Raw genomic sequence first — 20,577 nt, forward strand, 5'->3', positions numbered from 1 at the left:
TGCTTTCTGTGAATTTTATGTATCTATGAATTTTACATCCCTAAATGTGTAAGTACAAAAAATATGTACTTAACCTTTTTTTTTTTTTTTTTTTTAAATTGAGACAGGGGTCTCCCTATGTCTCCTAACTAGGCCTCAAACTACAAATCCTCCTGCCTCAGCCTCCCAGATTAGCTGGAATTACAGGTGTGAATCACTGCTCCTGCCTTTAAAATCTTTAATATAGCATGTGTATTATTTCATGATCTGATTTCTTTCACTTAATGTTTTATTCCCCCACTGTGCTGGGGCTGGACAAGAACCTTGTACAAACTAGGCAAGTGCTCTCCCTCCGAGCTCTATCACCAGCCCTTACTGATCTGTTTGGATTATTCCATCTCAGTATTTATTATGTCTCTGCTTCACTTTTTTTTTTTTGGCTGCTGGGGATTGAACCCAGGGCCTTATGCTTACAAGGCAAGCACTCTACCGACTGAACTATCTCCCCAGCCCCTCTGCTTCACTTTTAATGACCACATAGTACTCCACCGAAAACCACTGTACCTGTGGGTGTGGTGCACATGCCTATAATTCCAGTGACTCATGAGGCTGAGGCAGGAAGATCCCAAGTTCAGGCTAGCCTGGACAACTTAGTGAGACTGTATCTCAAAGTGAAAAATAAAAAGGGTTGGGCCTGTGACTTAGTGGGAGAACATTCCTGTGTTCAAGCCTTAGTACTGCAAAAACAACAGAATAACTGTACCCAAACCAGTGGGAATGTGCTTAATACTACTGAGATGTACACATAACAAGTGGTTAAAAGGGACTGGAGGGTAGCTCAGTGGAGGACTTTCTTTCATTGGCCCGTAACTCTGCAGGTGCATGGGTGGTCACTGCACTTTTTTGACTGGTTCAGTATCAGATATTTGCAAGCAGGCATGGTCACCCAGGTAACTTACTTGGTTCCCAGAGGCACTTAGGAGGTGACATGAAGGAGCCCTTGAGGGAGAACACAGCCACATAACCTAACTCTAATGGCTGGGTTAGGCGGCTCATGCACAGTAGTGCAGGGGCTGGAGGAGACAGACTCTCTTGGGCTTTTCTGTCCCCATGCGCCATTTGGTATTTAGTAAACTCTTCTGTGTTTGAGTTTTTCTTGCAAATCCATCATTTTGAAATGCTAACCTTTGGGCAGTCTTGCCCTTTAAAATGTACATTTTATTGTCTACAGAAAAACATGGGGCAGGTATTTTTAGAAGCTTTGCATATTCAGTAAGTAGATATTTCACTGTTAAGAACCTTCATCTCAAAGCAAGTCAGCACCATTTTATTTTTGATCCATGAGCAAGAAAAAGATGATATGGGTCATGTGGATTGACCAGAGTTGCTTAATGTGGATATTGTTTGATACAGATTTAGTCCCAGAGTGGTGCAGCACCCTGTCACTCAGGAGCCCTGGGTAGGTGAGGTGGTCTGATGAGGACGAGGGGGAGAGAGAGCTGTGTAACCATGTCATTCGGCACTTGTCATCTTTCACCCTGCAAGGCCGCAAACCAAAACAGGACCCGGGCACTGGGCTCACCACAGCCTGTCATGCGGGGCTGCAGTATTGCTGGTTGTGGTTACCGGTCCTCTTCCCATTCCTGCTGCCTCATAGGGGTGGAGAGCTCCCCTGGTCTGGGGGAGCTGCTGTGGTTCCTGCCACTTCCTGAGGAAGTGCGGAGGCCCTGGGCTTTGTGAAAGTGGCTCTATCCGTGGGTCCTGCTGAGGCCGGCCTGGGGTGTACTGGTCACATGCAGACGGATTTTCTTCAGAGCGGGGGCTTGGACTCCTCAATCAGTCTTCTGTTAGGTCAGTCCTTTGCCTTCATAAATTACTCCTTAACTGTTCTATTCCCGTTCTCAGACAGCTGAAAGAACCGAACTTTATGTGTTTCTCTAAAGGGTTTTCTAGGTTATGCTCTGATATAAATGATGAAAATTTAATATTTTAATGGAATCAACTCAGTTGAATAGTAAAACAACCTTCATGGAGAATTTTACATAAGCAGAGTCAGGAGAAAATCCCTAGGTTGTTCGTTAACAAGAAAATTGAGCATTTTGGAACTTAATGCAATTTTAACGAACTACAAACCAGAGTCAAGTTTTAAATCAGTTAACTCCTGATGAAAGTGAAGAATCACTTGCAATGTACCCTATCATAGCTCAATTTCACATAAATCTGATTTACAAATATAAAATCAAATATTTTCATTTTGAATATTCTTTTTAAAAATGGAAATACATGTGATTCATAATTTTCTTTTTCATTTTTCCATCTTCGGCATATTGCAGATCATATTCTTTTTCCTTGTTTTTCCTCTATTTTCCACACATTTCATTTTATTTATTTTACTTTTTGGTACTGGGGATTGAACCCAGGGGTGCTAACCACTAAGCTACATCCACAGTTCTTTTTATCTTTTTTATTTTGAGGCAGGTCTTGAACTCCAGCCTTCAGAGTTGCTGGGATTACAGGCCTGCACCCCCATGCCCTGCTCCCAAGGATTTGAGATGTGAGTGCTTCGTAGTTAACACACAGGAGTGAAGAGCTCTGGAGTTAGCCAGGCAGAGGCGGCTAGCCCTGGAGGCTCCCTGTTGTCAGGGAGCTGCCTACTGGTGCTTGTTCCAGGCTTACCTGGGCTCCACCAGCTTGTCTTGCTGTAGCCATGGAGCATACAGCATATCTCCTTTTACTTTTTTTTTTAATAAAATACAGTTGTTATGAAAACTGTGCTGCTCACATTAACTTGTACATTCTATTTAAAAGGACATTTTTCCAGAAGTGCAGCAGGTGCTTAAGAAATATAAACTTTTGAGTAAAATTAAGTACCCTCCTTACTACTTAACTGTTATGACTGAGCTTATCCAAACATTTGCTTTGCTTTTGGGGAGGGCATTTCGCCGGCTCACCGTGCCTATGGCTGCGGGTTGTTCCTGGCTCCTCTTCGCTGAAAGCTTAGTTGTTATCTCCTTAATGACTTCTAGTCTTTTTCTTTTTTCTTCCTTTTTACCCTTCCACACTGTAGGTATCTACTTAGCAAAATTTCCATGACTCCAAAATGCCCTGTTAAAAGAATACTTTTCTCTGCCTGTTTTTTTTTTTTTTTTTGTATTTCCTTCCTTCCTTCCTTCCTTCCTTCCTTCCTTCCTTCCTTCCTCCCTCCCTCCCTCCCTCCCTCCCTCCCTCTCTCCCTCTCTCATCTCTCTCTTTCTCATCTCTCTCTCTCTCTCTCTCTCTCTCTCTCCCCACTGAGCCACATTCCCAGCCCTTTTTGATTTTTTTTACTTCGAGGCAGGGTCTCAGTAAGTTGCTTAGGACCTTGTTAAGTTGCTGAAGCTGGCCTGGAAATTGTGATGCTCCTGTCTCCTGAGTTGCTGGGATTACAGGCATGTGCCATCACGCCTGGCTCTCCACCCCGTTTTTTGTTTGTTTTTTTTGTTTCTTGAGGAATTAAATTTGGAAGGAAGAGCAGATGAACCACTTACCAGGTGCTACCTGCACTCTTAGCAGCTGCTGTTTACCTGTGGGTGTCTTCTTCCTGAGGTCGTACTATTCCCCCTTTTCTCCCTTCTTTGTTTGCCCCCCTTTCTCTCCTCCACTCCTCTTCCTCCTGCCTCTCCAACTGGATGAAATGGATCATGCTTTATAAGTGGGGTTCAAAGATTTCTTATACTTGGTTTTGGTCTGTTTTTGTATATTTTAAGGTTTTATATTCAAAATAGAAATTTATTGATAATGAGTTTGACTAAAGGTGATTTAGAAAATTGGCTCTCTCTCTCTCTCTCTCTCTCTCTCTCTGTTTTGTTTTTTCATACTAGGGATTGAACCTAGGGGCACTTAACCACCAAGCCATATCCCCTGCCCTTTTTGTGTTTTATTTAGAGACAGGGTCTCACTAAATTGCTTAGGACCTTGCTAAGTTGCTGAGGCAGGCCTTGAACTTGTGATCCTCCTGCCTCGGCCTCCCAGGTTGCTGGGATTACAGGTGTGCTATCATGCCTGACTCCTGTTTTTGATTCAGCAGTGGAACCTGACCTTGTGCATTCTGTCACGTGCTCCGCCACTAAACTACGTGCCTGCAAGCGTTGCCGTCTGCTCCTGCCCAGCCCTGCTCACCGTGGACCGTGCCGTTTTCATCTAGCATGGCGTTAAGGGCCAGTTTGCCCGCTCTGTTGATCTGGAGGAACTGCTGGGTTCTCACCCTCCTTGAGTTGGGGGAAGTAGTTTGTTGTGTGTTCTAGAAGATTCCCTTCAGGCTAAGGTGCTTTAGGAAAGTGAAAGTGAAAGTAGTGACATACCAGGTACCACTTGCCCAAGGCAGGCCTGGTTCACCCAGAAATCAGGCGGACACAGTCTCTCGATGGATGGAATGACCAGGTGTTCCTTGGGACATGTTGAACTTTAAGGTTGTGATTTATTAAAAATAAAAAGAGGTTTTTTTCTGTGTGCAAGAGATAGGACCCAGGGCCTTGTGCATGCTAGGCAAGCATTCCACCTCCGACCCTAAGTCTTATGACTAAGAGCATGAGTAAATTATTTTATTTCACTTTTTATTTGTTTCTGTGTTGGAGATTGAACCCGGGTGCTCTACCACTGAGTTACATCCCCAGCCCTTTTTATTTATTTTTTTTGAGACAGGGTCTTGTGAGTTGCTGAGGTCGACCTTGAACTTTCAATCCTCCTGCCTCAGCCTCCCCAATTGCTGGGATTACAGGTGTGTGCCAACAAACCTGGCATGAGTAAATTATTTTAATATCTGTTTCCCTCATCTTTCATTTTATCATGTGAGTTTAAAATATCTCTTCAGGATTTTAAAGCAAATGAGTGAAACTCGACACTGCATCTTATAGGTTATTGTTTTTTAAGTATTCTTATTTTTGCAAGGATTAGTGGAGAGAGATCTTTTGGAGTTCCTTGCTTTAGATTTAAACTCTCTTTGAAAAAAATATTACAATCTAAATTTAAAAGGATATTCTTAAGCAACTTGGTGTTTCATGTTGACTCGGAAACATGCCTGCGATATTATGGAAACATGCATAGACATATAGACATGGAATGATGTCTGTGCTATGTTGTTGAATGTAAAGAGTGGTGTACGTGTACGTATTTATGCTTTTGAATGTGTTTGAAGTCTCTGGTCTGTTCCAAATGTTATCAGAGTTGCACTCTGGCGAGCTGCTCTCCCAGAGGCTTTTGCCTTCTGTTTGTCTGGGTTTGAGCATGTGGTAGAGCAGGTACTGCTTTTATAATACAGCCCAGGAGTGAAAGAGGTGCATTTGAATAGATGGCAGCCTGTGAGCTGAATACAGCTCTTTTTTTTTTTGTTGGTATTAGAGATTGAACCCAGGTCCTCATGCATGCTAGCTAGGCAAGCACTACCACTGAGCTATATTCTCAGCCTTAAATACAGCTCTTTGCAAAGACGCTGCTTGGACATTCAAGTTGGAGTGGTTCTAGTGAAGAAGCAGCGTTCTGGAAGGTCCCGAATGGAATGGTGTGGAAGGCAGAGGAGTGGGCCTGCCACCCCACACCAGGTGATGCTGCTGGCGTGTGAAGCGAGGCTCTTGACTGACAGTTTCTGCAATGCTCTGTGTATGTAGAGTCCTAAGGAATATGCTTGTTAATTAACCAAAAGCAAGTTATTCTAGATTATCAACTCATCTCTTTCTGATTTGTAGTTCAAAGGAAAAAGAATAATTAGAAGTTTCTGTGAATTGCTTTAGACATCAATGACTATTTCCCTATTATTAACTTAATAGTTGGCTTTTAGAAATGAGATAATTGGGAAGCTGCATAAATTTTTGGGCTCAAGCACTTCGTACGCAGTGTGTTGGTACTGCTTGGAGATCTCACTCTATCTGTGAGTGGTTGGCTTGCTGTTTCATCTGTAATGGGTTTTCCTTACGCTTCTCAGGGAGAACCGTGGTGATGTGCCGGGAGGATGACTGTCTTTTCCTAAGCTTTAGATCTGGGTGTTTCCTGAGTTTCCCAGTCCTTCAGAAAACTGAGAAAATGTTCAGTGGGTTTACTGTGGCTTTTTCCCGTCCCGTATTAACTATCTTTGGTAGTGAGATAGAAGCCTATTCTGGTTCTAGACTCACCCCTGAGAGAAGAGCGAGGCTCCCAGGCCATTTTGGTCTCCAGGACCCCTGTGGCAGATGCCTGTCTTGTTCCTGGGGCCCTCATTGATCTTGCCATTCTTCAGAGCACTTTTGCAAAGCATGCATATGTGATTTCATCTTGCCATTGAAAGCAGAAAGCCTTCCTGTCTAGAAAGGGTTTAACTAGTAGAATAAGTGAACGTAACATTCTTAGTAATCCAAACCAATAGCCGGGGCTGGGCCCGGCCTCAAGCTGGGTATGGGTGTCGCCTCCAGTCTTCGCCTCCTTTGTCATTTCCCTGTGTGCACCTCTCTTCTCCCTTTGACCCACTTTGTTTTCATTAGACTAGAAGTTTTTGATTTTGGGGCATTCCTTTTATGAATAGAGGTTTTCATTTTTCTTTTTTAAAAAATATATTATTTTTTAGTTATTGATGGGCCTTTATTTTCTTTCTTTATTTTTAGGAGGTGCTGAGAATTGAACCCAGTGCCTCACACATGCTAGACAAGTGTTCTATCACTGAGCCACAACCCCAGGCCTGAACAAAGGTTTTCTATTCTTTTTTTCTAGATATTTGAGCACTTTTGTTTAATGAAATGTTTCCTGCCTGGAATGTTTTAGAGACTAGCCTAGTAAGATGTTGGGGGCCACTGGAATCATAAGGACTTTGTGGCATTTTAAGCATTGTGCAACTGAGAGAAAAGTTACTATCCTGGAAGAAAGGTCAAAAGAAATTGTGCCCAAACCTTTCCTTTCCTTTCCCTGGATCCCTGTGGCATGGGGCCTGTGGCAGAGGTTCTAATTGGGCTTTTTTCTGTAAATAGTTGCTGCAGTTTGACCCAAATCAGCTTGACCAACTTGGATTGTCCACCAAGCTGGTGGTCCTGGGAGGTCTCATGTCCTTCTGCCGAGGGTGGCCAGCTCTTCCTGCAGGCCTGGCTGTTGCCACTCTGTCCTTGGCTGCAAACCAGCAGACCCATTTCTTGAAGGCCACGTTTCCCAGAAAGGAACAGCACACCCCTGAGATACTCTTAGGGGTGAGAGGGCTCGGAGGTCAGGTAGATTTAGTAAACTTTTTATACTGCAAGTCAGAATGAGTATGAAGTATAAAGATTTGAGTATGAGTATAAAGTGAGAATAAAGTATGAGTATAAATGAGTATAAAGTGAGAATAAAGTATGAGTATAAAGTGAGAATAAAGTATGAGTATAAAGTGAGAATAAAGATTTGGGAAAGGCTGTGGTTAAGAAACCAGTTTTAAACATCTAGCCACCTGACCCTGATGTTTCTTTGCTCCTATGATATGTACATGACACATTTATGGAAATGGCATTGCAGGTGACCTGTGTGGGGAGCTGACTCTGGTTAGCTCATCAGCTTATCGTGTGCCTTTCTTTTCAGCTTCACGTGTGACGTCTTACTTGTAGCCTTAAACCTATGTGCTGGGAGGATTAAATCATAGAAATGAACAAATGCTGAAAACCAGGACTTTTCTACCCCTCTCACTGCTGGTGATTAACTAGCATACTGTTAGTGTTTATCTGACCATTCCTTAATGATGTCACAAAGGCTGCAGACATTAGGGTACATTTCTAAAATCTTAATTTTTTAAAAGCAGTGCAACTTGTCCTCCTGATTCATGAAGCAGTGTTTTGGATTTTTTAAAATTGTTATCAAATATGCATAACATGCTTTTCATCTTCACCATTCACGAACATACAGTTCATGGCACGAACTGTGGTGTTTCCATTAAAACTTTGTCATCATCTCTAACACAGACTGTGAACCAGATGAAGAACTCTTTCCTTCTCACCTTCCCCAGCTCTGTTAACCACAGTTCTGCTTTCTGTTTCTGATCTGCCTGTTCTAGACCCTCAAGCAAGTGCAGGCTGTTTGTTTGGTGGGTGTCCTGTGGCCTGGCAGGAGGGGAAGCTGGTAAAGGAAAGGAGGCTTCTTTTTCTTTTTTTTTTTTTTTCTTGCGGTACTGGGAATCGAACCCAGGGCCTTGTGCTTACAAGGTAAGCGCTCTACCAACTGAGCTATCTCCCCAGCCAGCTTCCTGCACATGCCGGCTCCCTCCATCCGTTCACTTCCATGCAGGAATATAGCTTCACATCTTCCTCTGCACCGTGGTTCTTACGTATTTCTTTTTAGCTACGTCAAATCCTTCTTTGGAGGTGTTTAACAAATAAAGTGACAACATATCATGTAGGTAGATATTGAAAAGGCCAATACATAGGAAGGATGTGAAGTAGGTTGAGCTTGATCACTTAGATGGAGGCCTTGTCAGGGGCTCTGGGAGGGAGGAGGACAGACAGCCGGGCGAGACTGACACATGGAGCCGGAGAAGATAAAGAAGCAAAGTGCATGAGAGACAGATCCCAGCCCCTGGGGACTTGGGGACTGTGGTTTTAAAGCAGGCAGCCTAGCAGGGTGGAGGCATGAAAGGCCCCATGGCCTGGCTCTTCAAAGAGCCCTGGCTTGTTTGGGGTCAGGTCTTGGGTTGTAAGCCTTTTTCTTTTTTCTTTCTGTTTTCCCCCAGGGCTTGAGCAGATACATGCACGAAATTCTCTGGGTTAGAATTTCTCTTTGATATTGGTCTTGGTCTAAGAGGAGATTGTTATTAGCATTTCATTATGTGAGCTCTTAGATTTTTAAGGTTGACAGGAGAGTCCTCTGTGTCTAAATTAACAAGTAATTTTATAAGCTATACAGTTTTCTTGAACGTAAATCTGAAAGTTGTTAGATACTGAGAGCTTTTCTGCCCTCCCCCTTTCTCCTTAATGTAAAAATGAAAAAATAAAACAAAACCAAACCTCTCACTGACCTGTTAAATGCATTGAGTTTGGGAGGTTGGCATTCAAAAAGAAAACTCCATTCAATAATCCTTCCTGTATAGTCACAGAATTTAGTTTTGCAATCTAAAATTGCTACCTGAGTTTTCTTAACATTTTCCAAGAATGATGCATTTGCTGTGTTTCACTGTAAACAGTTTTGTTTTGTTTTTTCTTTTGCCATGCAGGGGATTGAACTCAGGGCCTTGTGCTTGCAAGGCAAGCATTCTACCAACTAAGCTGTATCCCCAGCCCTGTAAACAGTTTTGAGACCACACTGAATGCAGGAAGACTCTCAGGGTTACAGTGAGCGAGACATTTTCCTACTGTGTGGGACGTGCTTTGGCATTAGAAAAACCACAGTTCCCGTATTTTATGTTTTGGGAAGAATGAGGCTGGAGGAGCAGTGATTTTTAAGTTGCTTACATTGAGGAAAGAGATGTGAAGTTAAAGTTTTTAACTGTTTTCAGCTATTTTAAGCTTTTTTTTGGTACCGGGGATTGGGCACTCAACCACTGAGCCACATCCCCAGCCCTATTTTGTATTTTATTTGGAAGCAGGGTCTCACTGAGCTGCTTCTGGCCTCACTAAGTTGCTGAGACTGACTTGGAACTCATGATCCTCCTGCCTCAGCCTCATGAGCTGCTGGAAATTTTAAGTTTTTTTTTTTTTTTTAAATTTATTTTTATTGTAAACAAAAGGGATACATGTTGTTCCTGTTTGTACATGGAGTAACAGCATACCATTTGCGTCATCATACATTTACATAGGGTAATGATGTTTGAATCATTCTGTTATTTTTTCCTTCCACCCACCCCTCCCACCCCTTTTCCCTCTATACAGTCCCTCCTTCCTCCATTCTTGCACCCCTCCCACCCCCTATAATGTGTCATCATCCGCTTATCAGTGAGATCATTCATCCTTTGGATTTTTGAGATTGGCTTATCTCACTTAGCATGATGTTCTCCAATTTCATCCATTTACCTGCAAATGCCATAATTTTACTATTCTTTATAGCTGAGTAATATTCCATTGTATATATATACCACAGTTTCTTTATCCAAGTTTATCACATATATATATATCACAGTTTCTTTATGTCTGTTCATATCCTTAGCCCATTTGTTGATTGGGTTATTTGTATTCTTGGTGTAGAGTTTTTTGAGTTCTTTATATATTCTGGAAATTAGTGCTCTATCTGAAGTATGAGTGGCAAAGATATTCTCCCACTCTGTAGGCTCTCTCTTCACATTGCTGATAGTTTTTTTTTTTTTTTAACGTGTGTGTATACACTTACTTTAAAAAAATAAAAAATTTTCCAGTCATAATTCTTGTAGGCAGTTAATTTGAACTTTTTGATCTGTTGTTATTGACTTTCTTATTTCTAAATAATATGCTTATACTGCTAAATTTGGACGACTTCATTATATTCTAAATAATATGCTTATACTGCTAAATTTGGACGACTTCATTATAGCTGTCTGTGGTCATAAAGAAGGTTACAAAACTGGACTGTGGAGGCAGATTTGGATTCTCACCACCTTCTACTTACTGGCCATAGGTCCTTGAGAAAGATACATAAAACTTTCTTTCTAGATGTATACAATAGGAACAATAACGATAATCATCATCATCATCATCATGGTTCAAAGCCTGCTCTTAATGTTTGTAGGACCTGGGGCAACAGTCTAAATGGAGGCCAGATGGCTAAATATTTAAAAGATATAATTAAATATTTAAAAGGTACATTTAAATATTTAAAAAGCTATACCATATGCCTAAATATTTAAAAGGTTTAAATCGAGCTCTGTCTGTGGCTTGGCCCTTAATGTCCACCCAAAGCCTACAGCTGGCCTCTCAGTCATCTGCCTCTGCGCTGGGGTTTAGCACATGCCTGCGTGCTTGGACGGCCAAAGCTGGAGTGACAGCTGGATCTCAGGGGAGCACAGGGTGGAAGTGGGCTGTAACTGGGACCCTCTGGGCTAGGGGTAGTCTTGGCAGTGGAAGCTTCTGAGGGTAACTCTTATTTCCCCCTGCCTTGCACCTCCTCAAACTCCTGCCCCCGCAGCGGGGAGCTCAGTTAACTGTGATTCCCAGGCTGCCAAGGGCAGAGGCTGTGACCTGCACACATAGGCTACCTCCTACCCCCACATCTGGCTCTCTCCCAGAATTCCCATTTGCTTAGCCAGTTTCCAAAATTAAAACTGAGCCAGACTTTCCTATGAGACTGAAAAAAACAGACTGTGTGTTAGTTGGTGAGATAAATGGGTAGTCCATGCACAGGCCCCGGCAGGGACCTTTTCATCCGGGTGAGGGTACCAAGTGCCCCACTGATGGCTGTGGTGCCCCCACCACAAACCTACACCTAGCACCCCGGCTCATCTGTTCCTGGGGTATGGCAGGCCTGCACCCTGTTTGCTGTGCTGCTACTGCATTTCTGGTGCTCTGATTTCTTGTGCTCTGGACCTTCCCATGTGGTGTGCTGAGCTGTCAGAGATAGAGGGTTACTGGACATGGCAAATGAAAGTACGAGATGCTCAGATAAACAACGGGACTTAGACTTACAGGAAAAGATTATTTGTTGTTTATCTGAACTTCCTGGGAGTCCTGTATTTTATCTGGTGGTCCTGTGAGGGTCCTTTCAAGTTGGCTCCTTTGGTCTTGGGAGATGTTCTTTTATTTCATAGATGATATCCTTTCTGCATTTTCTTTCTAGAACACTTCTCCCCCACCCCCCATGGTAGTGCCTCGCAAGAATCAGTGAGGCCAGCACTTCTGCCCTTGAGCCATGTCCCCAACCCTCTGAAACACTCTTACTAGTCAGATGTTAGACCAGTGGAATCGAACTTTTTATTTTCATGTTGTTTTCTCCTGTCATCTTTATTTTTTCTGGTTCTACTCTGAGAGATGTCCTGGTTTCCTTAACTCTGTTTTTTCACTTATTTTTATCTTTTATTTCAGTTATGAATATTTATAATTTCTAAAAAATCCTTAATAACTTTCTTTTTCTTTGAGGATTCTAAATGCATGCTTATAGTATTTTTCTCTTCGCTCCTTATAGCATCCGTCTCATTTTTTTACCTTTTATTTTTCGTGTGTTTAGATCTCTTGTGCTGGAGGCGCAGGCCTGGCCATCATAGGCCTGGTGGTTGATCAGCTTTGGGGATGCCACTGTGAACAGCTGCTTGGGTGCTGTGCTTGCCCGTGGTGGGGGGCTGTCCTCAGGGGGCTTCTCTGATTCCTCAAGGAGCTGAACTCTTCTCTGGAGGATCCCACAGGTCAGCATCTGGAGCTCGTTTCCTTGAACATTGCTTTGGGCTCCTGCTGGGGAGGAGGCAGGGCTTTGGCCTTAGGGTTGAAGGAAGTGGATGTCTGGGCTCTCTCTGCTGCCTCCTGTCTCATCCTCCTGGCGGAGCCTCCAAAGCTCTGATAACCTTGGGAAGGCCCCTCTTCCTCTTCTCTCTGCCCAGTGAGCAGAGGCCAGGGGTGTTGGACTCACGTCCACCTGGCCCTACTTTTGGCCGCACCCACTTCCTCCTTGCTTGGCACCTTGTGTGCTGATTCTGGGCTCCGAGTGTCCTGGAGAGCCTGGGACTGAGCATCCTCTACTTAACGCTGCAGACTTTCCTGACCTTGGCGTGGAACTCGTCCACCTGTGGAGGCATCTCTCCCTCCTGTCTTCTTTCTTTCCATAGGCTTACCTTGGCTTTGACCCTGTTCTTAATGCTCTGTCCTTGGGCACATGTTACATGTTTTGGTGACAGTTACTGAGCCATACGACTTACCCTTGGAAAGCAGACCATTTGGTGGTGTTTTTGTGTTCAGCACCACATCAATTATAGGACATTTTAGTTATCTCATGGAGAAACTTGCCCCTTTAGCTGTCTCTCCCTGGTTCTCCCAAGCCCACTGCCCTAAGCAACAACTAATCTACTTTCTCTTTATATTTGATCTTTTAGAAAAAATGGTGCTGGGAATTGAACCCAGGGCTTTGCAGCTGTGAAACCAGCACTATACTCTGAGCTCTACACACCTTTTCCTGTACTTGCCTGTTTATACCTTTAAAAAACACTTCTAATGCCTTCTTTGCGAGATTTCTGGAGGAAAGGGATAGAAACTCATGAATTTGTCCTACTTGTTTTGTGGCTAGCCCTTGCCACGTTTCCGATATTAACCTAGAGGAGACATCTCACTCAGCCCCGTGATGGTACGTGTCCTCTTGTGGCATGGCCCGACTACTCGTTTTGGGATTGAGCTCACTTTGGGCTTTGCTCTGCAGCATGTCCTGGTGTGGATGTGGGCTCCTGTGGGCTGGCCCAGCTGCTCGTACTAGGGCTGAGCTCACCATGGGTGAGCCTCTGCCGCGTGATGGAGGCTTGGCCTCTGCTGTGTCCTGGTTTGGATGTGGGCTCCAGGTGTGAGGGGCCAGGTTGGGGTTAGGCAGGGCCGACTGAGATCCCAGCCCTTTCTTGGATAGTGTTCAACTGTAAAGATACATGTTCCAAAAGCAGAAGAGGCAGAGAGAAACACTTGAGATAATGCGTTTTGAGAATTGATGAAATTTTGCTTCCTTTTAAGAGCAAATAGTGCTTCTTTTCTATTTGTGAACTCCAGGCAACTCTCCTAATGACTGATCCCCAGAGTAGATCAGGAGGCATATCCTCATTAGAAGCTGTGCTTTTTCGAGTGAGGTGGAGTATGCCGGGGAATCCGTGCCCAGTGCCCAGGAACCCCCTCCTCCTTTTCCTCCACACTCCATCACTGCACAACTTCTTCACTATCTGTTAATACAGGTTTCCTTCTTTTTTTCTACTTTGTTTTGTTAGAACTAATAAAGAAAGGAAGCAAATAGTATTTTAATAAAGAAAGGAAGCAAATAGTATTTTCATGTCTGTGTGCTCAGCCCTTTCTGTATGTTTTCATATGCACAAAATCCCTGTGATGTGTTACTGGTTCCCGTTTTGAAGATGAGGAAATTGAGTCTCTCCTTTCAGAAACTGAAGAATGGACTCTGCACACTGGAGAATGTGTGTGTGTGTGTGTGTGTGTGTGTGTGTGTGTGTGTGTGTAGGCATGCAAGGTCAAGGAGAAGCTTGAATCTAGAAGAAGGGTGGGTCTGCCAAGAACACACCCAGGCCTGTAGTGTGGGTAGTGGGCAGGGGTCAGATCGTACAGGGTCTTGGGTAGGAGGCCAAGGAGTTTGTATTTAATTTGGAAAGGGATTTAAGAATTTTAACAGGGGGAATGAAAGAATTAAAACATTAAAGAATTAAAAGGGTTTGGGAAGATGAATCTGGAAGTTCTAATGAGAGGGTGGAGAAATGGAGAAGCAGGTTATTTGTCCAAACATAAGACGATGTGTGAGAAGTGAGGCTGCTTCTAAAGAGGATGTGTGTAAGCCACATTGCCGAGTGTGCAAGGCCTGGTGAGAAAGAATAATAGGAGGTGAAATTCTTAGTCTTGAGAAATTAATAGTGTAGAAAGAGGGGTCTGATTTTAAGGAATAGATGGTAGATTCCCTTAAATTTATTTGAAAGGTTTGTGAGGTATCTGATTGAAATTCCCCCAGGCTCTTCAAACATTATAGAGTGTGTGCTTTTATTAAATGGCCTGTTAAGAGATTTTTAAAAAATTTTCAGCCTATGTTGAGAACAGATCAAATAATTGTTTTTTTTTTTCTTTTTTTGTGTGTCTTCCCTTAATAATAAATAGTAGTTTTGCTTTTGTTATTTTATGTACTCTTCATATAAAAATAAGATGAATTTTATTTTATGTATTTCACCATAGTTAAAAATCTTAAATGTATATACTGCCCTCTTTTCCTGTGTGTGGGCTATTACTGTAAGTAAGTACATTGACTTTGTGGTGTATGTGGATTTCCATACTTGATTTCGATGAGTTGAGAAAATCCTGTATATGTTAGTTAAAGGAAAACAGTAGTTCCTATTTATGGCAGTTAGTGTTTGAAATCATAAGACCTGGTTGTGTTGCCATTGCAGAAGGACAGGTTGGTCTGGTCAGGACATAGCCCAGGGATGGTAAGGAGAATACAGTCCATTTCTTTCCCTGAGACCTTATGATCGGACCTTTAGAAGGGGCCTTTCTTTTTAAAGCTGTTGTTCTGTATGTTAGATTATCAGTGATCTAGTTGTCACGTGGCCTACCGTTGGTCCACAAGATAAGCCACATAAATAATTTATCACCTCCGGCCGCTGACTGGGGCTGGGAAGTCTCGAAGGTCAGCTCCGACCAGCTCCATCGTTCTGTGTGCTGAAAGCATGGAGAATGCACTTTTGAAAATTCTGTTCCTAACAAACTCTGATTTAGAAGTTGCTAAGTCATTTTGATTAGTCAGTGACTGACCTTGAGGCAGCGTATTGGTAAGAGGATAAAATAGAAACTTAATCGCCCCGCGTCTGAGCTGTTATTTAGCATGTTAGGAGTGATTCCTCTCCGCCTGGCCCCTTTTCAAGTGGAAGGGCTGAGACTTGCTGCTCCTGCCCTCCTGCGCCTCCTGCCCTCCTGCGCCTGCTCGCTTTTTTGTCCCCCCCTTCTCTTCACTGTCCTGCTCTCCACCTGGCTTTATGAAGCCAGAGTCCCTCAGTGTGTACTCAATGCCCTGTTCTGGCCCAGGGGCCACCCAGGACTACATGCTGCCTTTAGCTGTGGTGTCTCTTAGGCTGCCCTCGATTCTGGCAGTTTCTCAGCTGTCCTTTGCCGTGACCTTGGTGGTTTTGAGGAGGTCTGGTGGGGATTTTGTAGGCTGTTCCTGGGGAGTGGTCTGATGCCTAGCTGGGCACTGTGTTTCTAGATGAAGATCTCAGGTGATGTGCCGTTCTGGTCACATTGAGGGGACATATGTCAAGCGTAACTTATGATGCTGTTGTCTCTGGTCACCAGGTGAGGAAGAGTGGACAGGTCTCTCTGCTGTAGAATTGTTATCCCTTTTCATACTATATTCTTTGGAAAAAGGTCATTTAAAAGGTGGGGAGTTGGTCTTTACTTCCTTAAGGGTGGGGGTAGTTTTTTTCTATCTTTGGAATTTCCCCCCCCAGTGCTGGGAGTTGAACCCATGGCCCTAATATACTAGCAAGCACTGGGTGGGGATTTTCATAAATTGTTGGAGTTCTTCGGCACAAGGGATTTATGCACCCTTCCCCATTTATTTACTTATTAATCATTTATATCAGTGTGGACTTGTGGCTGTTTATTTCATAATTTGAGCTGTAATCACTCCTGCTTTATTTATCTTATCACTCTGATTGTTTCAGCTTTCCACTGGCTTCTGTATCCCTTTGACATGATCCATCTGTGTAGTTATTATATTTTGGGAGGTGAATTTAAGCAGTTGTTTTACTTTTTGGCATTGCAAGATGCTCCAGATTCTTCTGATGCGTTTTCTCCCTGTTCCTGGAATCAGTCATTTCTCCAAGGAATGGGCCGGTGTTAGAAGTGAAGAGGTGGGTCCAAGATCGCTTCCTTTTTTTCCCTGCTATGATCCATCTGGGCCAGGATTCACCTTTCCTGGCCTCACTTTTTCCTATCTAATCTTCTTATAAGATTGCCCAGCTCTGAGCTGGGTGTGGTGGTAATCCCAGCTGCTCCAGAGACTGAGGCAGGAGGATTGCAAATTGTAGGCGAGCCTCAGCAAGCCCCCACCCCACAATAAAAAAAAATCTGAAAGAGAGCTGGGGATGTTGCTTAGTGGTAGAGCACCCCTGGGTTCAATCCCTAGTTCTGAAAAATAATTTTAAAAAGGAAAGAAAGAGAGAGAAAGAGAGAGAGAGAGAGAGAGTGTTGTCGAGTTTCAATTTTAATAAATGTCAAATTTAGAACACCACACTAATAACAAAAAATATTATTAATCAGGTAAGGAATTAACTGTTTATGTCGTCTGGATTCCAGTACTGATGCTCTATAGAAACTTGACTATGAAGATAGAATTTGGGTGATGATATTTTTGCTTTTTAATTTGTGTCTTTTATTATAGTTCCTAAGAATTTCAAAGATTCATGAGTTAGTTAAAAATGTAGCAAAGTTAAATTTTGAGTATTTGGTTTTGTCAAGAAAGAGTAAATAATTGAAATAACATGGTACCAGGAAGTAAGAGATTTGCCCTTGTGGTATTGCCAGTTGAAGGTGCAGCTGGACTAGGGAGGATGTCCAGGATTGACAGAGAGTTTCATGAAGGAGGTTAATTAGAATGTGGACCAGTGGGATGATATAAACTCACAGCTTGAGGAAGTCACCTGTTCTTTGTCTGTCCTTTGTAGGAAACCCTCTTTGAGAACTACTTTCTCACTACTAAGTGCATAAACTGTAAACTAAAAATAATATACTTTGTCTCAAAACAGATCACTATGTTTTTTCTTTTTCTGTTCCCCATGCTACAGTCATCGTGGATTAATTTTTTAATTAATTAAGACCTTCAACTCAGTCTCTTCAAACCTTGACTGCTTTGGGCAGCACTCCTTGTGGGGTCCTGACACCTGGAGACGAGGGCTCTCAGGACTTGCCTTGCTGACCTCCCACGCAGCACAGAGGAGAGACCCCGCATCCTGCACCACAGAAGAGCTGGGGGCCTTTCAGATGGGATTGCTGCTCTGGGGAGGCTTTGTGCACTGGGAAGTGCCGCGTTGGGGTCAGTATGTGACTCTTGTGGCTTGGGGCTCAGGTTAACCAGTCACACTGTCGTCTCCTATTGGAGTGTCCCTTCTGCCACCTCCCTGCGTCTGATCTGGGAGGTCAGTTGCTTGTGCCTCACTCAGCCCCTGGTCTGGATTTGACAAGGCAAGCCCTTGACCCCCTCTGACCCCCATTCTGGACTCCCCAGCTGAGGGTCCCAGCTGTCAGCCAAGTAGGTCCGTTTGTGGAGGGCGACGGAAAGGGAAGGAGGAGTGCTTGAAATTCTCTGGCCACTGGTTCCTCGTGGTTTGAATTCTGTACTTGCTCTTCTGTGTATTTGTTTATGACGAGGTTCTCTTAGATATTGGTAGCCTCTCTTCATACTCCTCTGGGTGCTGGTACCCTAATTTTTTACGTCGAAAATTTTTGGATGCAAAGCATCCAGGGAGCGACAGGGCCTTTAGTATTGGGAGTGCCCTCTGCCCTCCCAACTGAACTGTATGTTGGTAGCTGGGACCTTAATGTTTGTTCCCTTTTCCTGGGTTTGACCTTAGACAAACTCCTGACTTACTCTCAGGAGCTGCAAAGAAGCTAATAGAAAATTCATGTTCCTTCATTTCTTCATTCAGTATTCTTTGAACAAATAGTTCTATGACAACTAGTAAGCAAACCATAGGAGAAAAAGTATAAACTTTCTAATAATATAGAAATTGAAATATCATAAGGCATCATTTGGTTGCCTTTGACATTAGGTAATGGGTATTTATAAAGTTGGGGAACAAGAGGCAATAAAAACTGTAATGCTTAACTGGCAGCAGTAAAAATATTTGTAGCCTTTGGGAGTCCATGTTGGCATTTGTGTTCAGAGATCAGGAGAGATGATGTGTGGTTAGATCAAAATTGGATAACTATTGACATTGTGTTTTGAGATTTATGGTATTCATTAGCATAATAGAAGCTATGAAAGAAATCGTAACTTAAGTCCAGCTTTGCCTTATGTTTCTCTGTCTTGTTTCTGTGAAAAACCTGGTAAGAGGCTGTAGAACCAGTAGGACACATCAGAGTTGAAAGGATGCCTGAGGAATTTTACTGTTTCAAAGAGAAGGGAAATGTCATGGGCAAAACCCAGACAGGGTTTGGAGGAGGAGCAGGTTGTAGGAACACCAGGGCTGCGTTGAATTTTGGCGTCCAGTTGGGAGAGCCAGGCAGAATGTCATACTGGCAGTTGGCTGGATGACCCTTAAGGTTGAACCAAGGCTGAGCGCAGAAAGCTGTGAGTTCTTGGAATGCACCGTGGGAGTGCTGAGCTTGCCTTTGAACACAGGTAGATGACCAAATCTAATGGGATCCTCGGGATCCTCGAAGGGAGCGGGAGCGAAGCCTAAGCCTAAGTCCCCAGTAAGTCGGGGAAGCCAAGCAGGCCCTTGGCAGTGCCCTGAGGGCTGCAAGAGGAAAGGACCACTGGGAAGTGAAATTCTGCAGAAAAGTCACAGGCAAGAACAGGGACAAGGGAACAAAGAGTGGGGATGGATTGCTTTTGGAGTGTTGTTTTGGGGGTCGATCAAGGGGATCCAACCCAGGGCCCCACACTTGGGGGGTAAGTGCTCTAGCTCTGGGCTGCACTCCAGCCCCGTTGGAGTGTTTTCTAGCTGTGAGAAACTTGCTTTTTTTTGTAGTAGCCCTGTGCTGTAGGTTGAATAGCCTTATTTGAAACTGTTGGGATCAGAAGTATTTCAGATTTTGGAGTTTTTAGGATTCTGGGATATTCGCAAAGACTTGCTGGTTTAGCATTCCTAATCTGAAAAGTCAGAGAGCTCTGAAATACAGAAGTTTTTTAGCACCTTTGTGATGTTCAAAAAGCCTTTAATTTGGGAGCATTTTTGAAAGTTTTGCATTTCCCCAATCTGCAGATTTTGGATGCTCGGCCTGTCTTCAGTGACAGCATGCCGCTTCGTTTGTACCCGTGAGGAGGGGTGCTCAGAGGTGGGGAGGCTGCCCCGGGCCCCTGGCCCGCACAGTGAGTAGTGCAGCAAGAACTCATTTCCAGGCCTGTCTTCTTTCTCTTCTATCCCAGAGCCTGGATTTTCCTTTTTTACTTTTTATTTTGAAATAATTTTACTTATAGAAAAGTTGCAAAAATACTATAGAGCTTCCATGTACTGTTTACTCAACTTTCCTTTAGGTTAATGTTTTGCATTAATTGTAACACACATCAAAAGAAAAACAAAAAACAAGATTTCAGAGTTTTTTTTTTTAATTTGTTTTGTTTTTTGTTAGCTAACCAGAGGACATATTTTTTGCGCATAGTTTCTTTCTTCTTTGGCCTTATGGTATATAGTTAGGTTCTTGTTACAGTTGATCTTTTGTTTTGGTCTTCCTCTTCCATTCTTGATTGATTTTTAAACATTTTAATATTTCTTTTTCATTTTTGGGACTTGGGATTGAACTCAGGGGCCCTCTGCCACTGTGCTACTACCCTAGTCCTTTTTACTTTGAGACAGGATCTTGCTAAGTTGCTGAGATTGGCTTTGAACTAGTGATCCTTCTGCCTCAGCCTCCCAAGTAACTGAGATTATGGGCATGCGCTACTGTGTCGGCGTTTTTTTTTTTTTATAACAACTTAGGTTTACACACACTAAAATTCTCAGGGCTTTGAGAGGTGCATAGAAGTATATCTCTATCACCATGTTTGTGATACAGAGCAGTTCCATCATTCCCCAAATTCTCCTGTGCCCTGAATTTTGACAGTGGTTTCCAGAGGGTGGATTGCCAAGGGCTGGGGAGGCACTGGGAAGTGTAGGATTTGTCCCAGTGCCGGAAAGAGCAGTGGAGGCATGTGAAACGGGGACAGAAGCACCAAGGGTCCTTTGGGTAAGCCTGGGAAGACCTCCATGCCATCAGGTAGAAGTAGTAAGAGTGACTCAGAGTGGAAGGGAGGTGACCAGGCTCACTGGAGGACAGCGGAGAAAGTCCCTGGGGAGCCTGGTGCCTGTTC

General features: G+C 43.5%; 1 protein-coding gene across 10 annotated transcripts in view; it reads left to right on the forward strand.

Moving 5' to 3' along the window:
• The window catches only part of Znf532 (zinc finger protein 532), a 109,509-nt gene that overhangs the window by 19,500 nt on the left and 69,432 nt on the right, over positions 1-20,577 (forward strand). The window contains exon 1 of one of the 10 annotated variants that reach the window (XM_047525905.1): positions 17,576-17,598. The exons of the other annotated variants lie outside the window; for them this stretch is intronic. The gene's annotated coding sequence lies outside the window, so the exon portion shown is untranslated. Of the gene's footprint in view, positions 1-17,575; positions 17,599-20,577 lie in introns of those variants that run through there. 10 annotated transcript variants of the gene reach the window in all.

This window comes from Sciurus carolinensis, chromosome 15 (genome assembly GCF_902686445.1).
Source record: "Sciurus carolinensis chromosome 15, mSciCar1.2, whole genome shotgun sequence".
NCBI lineage: Eukaryota > Metazoa > Chordata > Mammalia > Rodentia > Sciuridae > Sciurus > Sciurus carolinensis.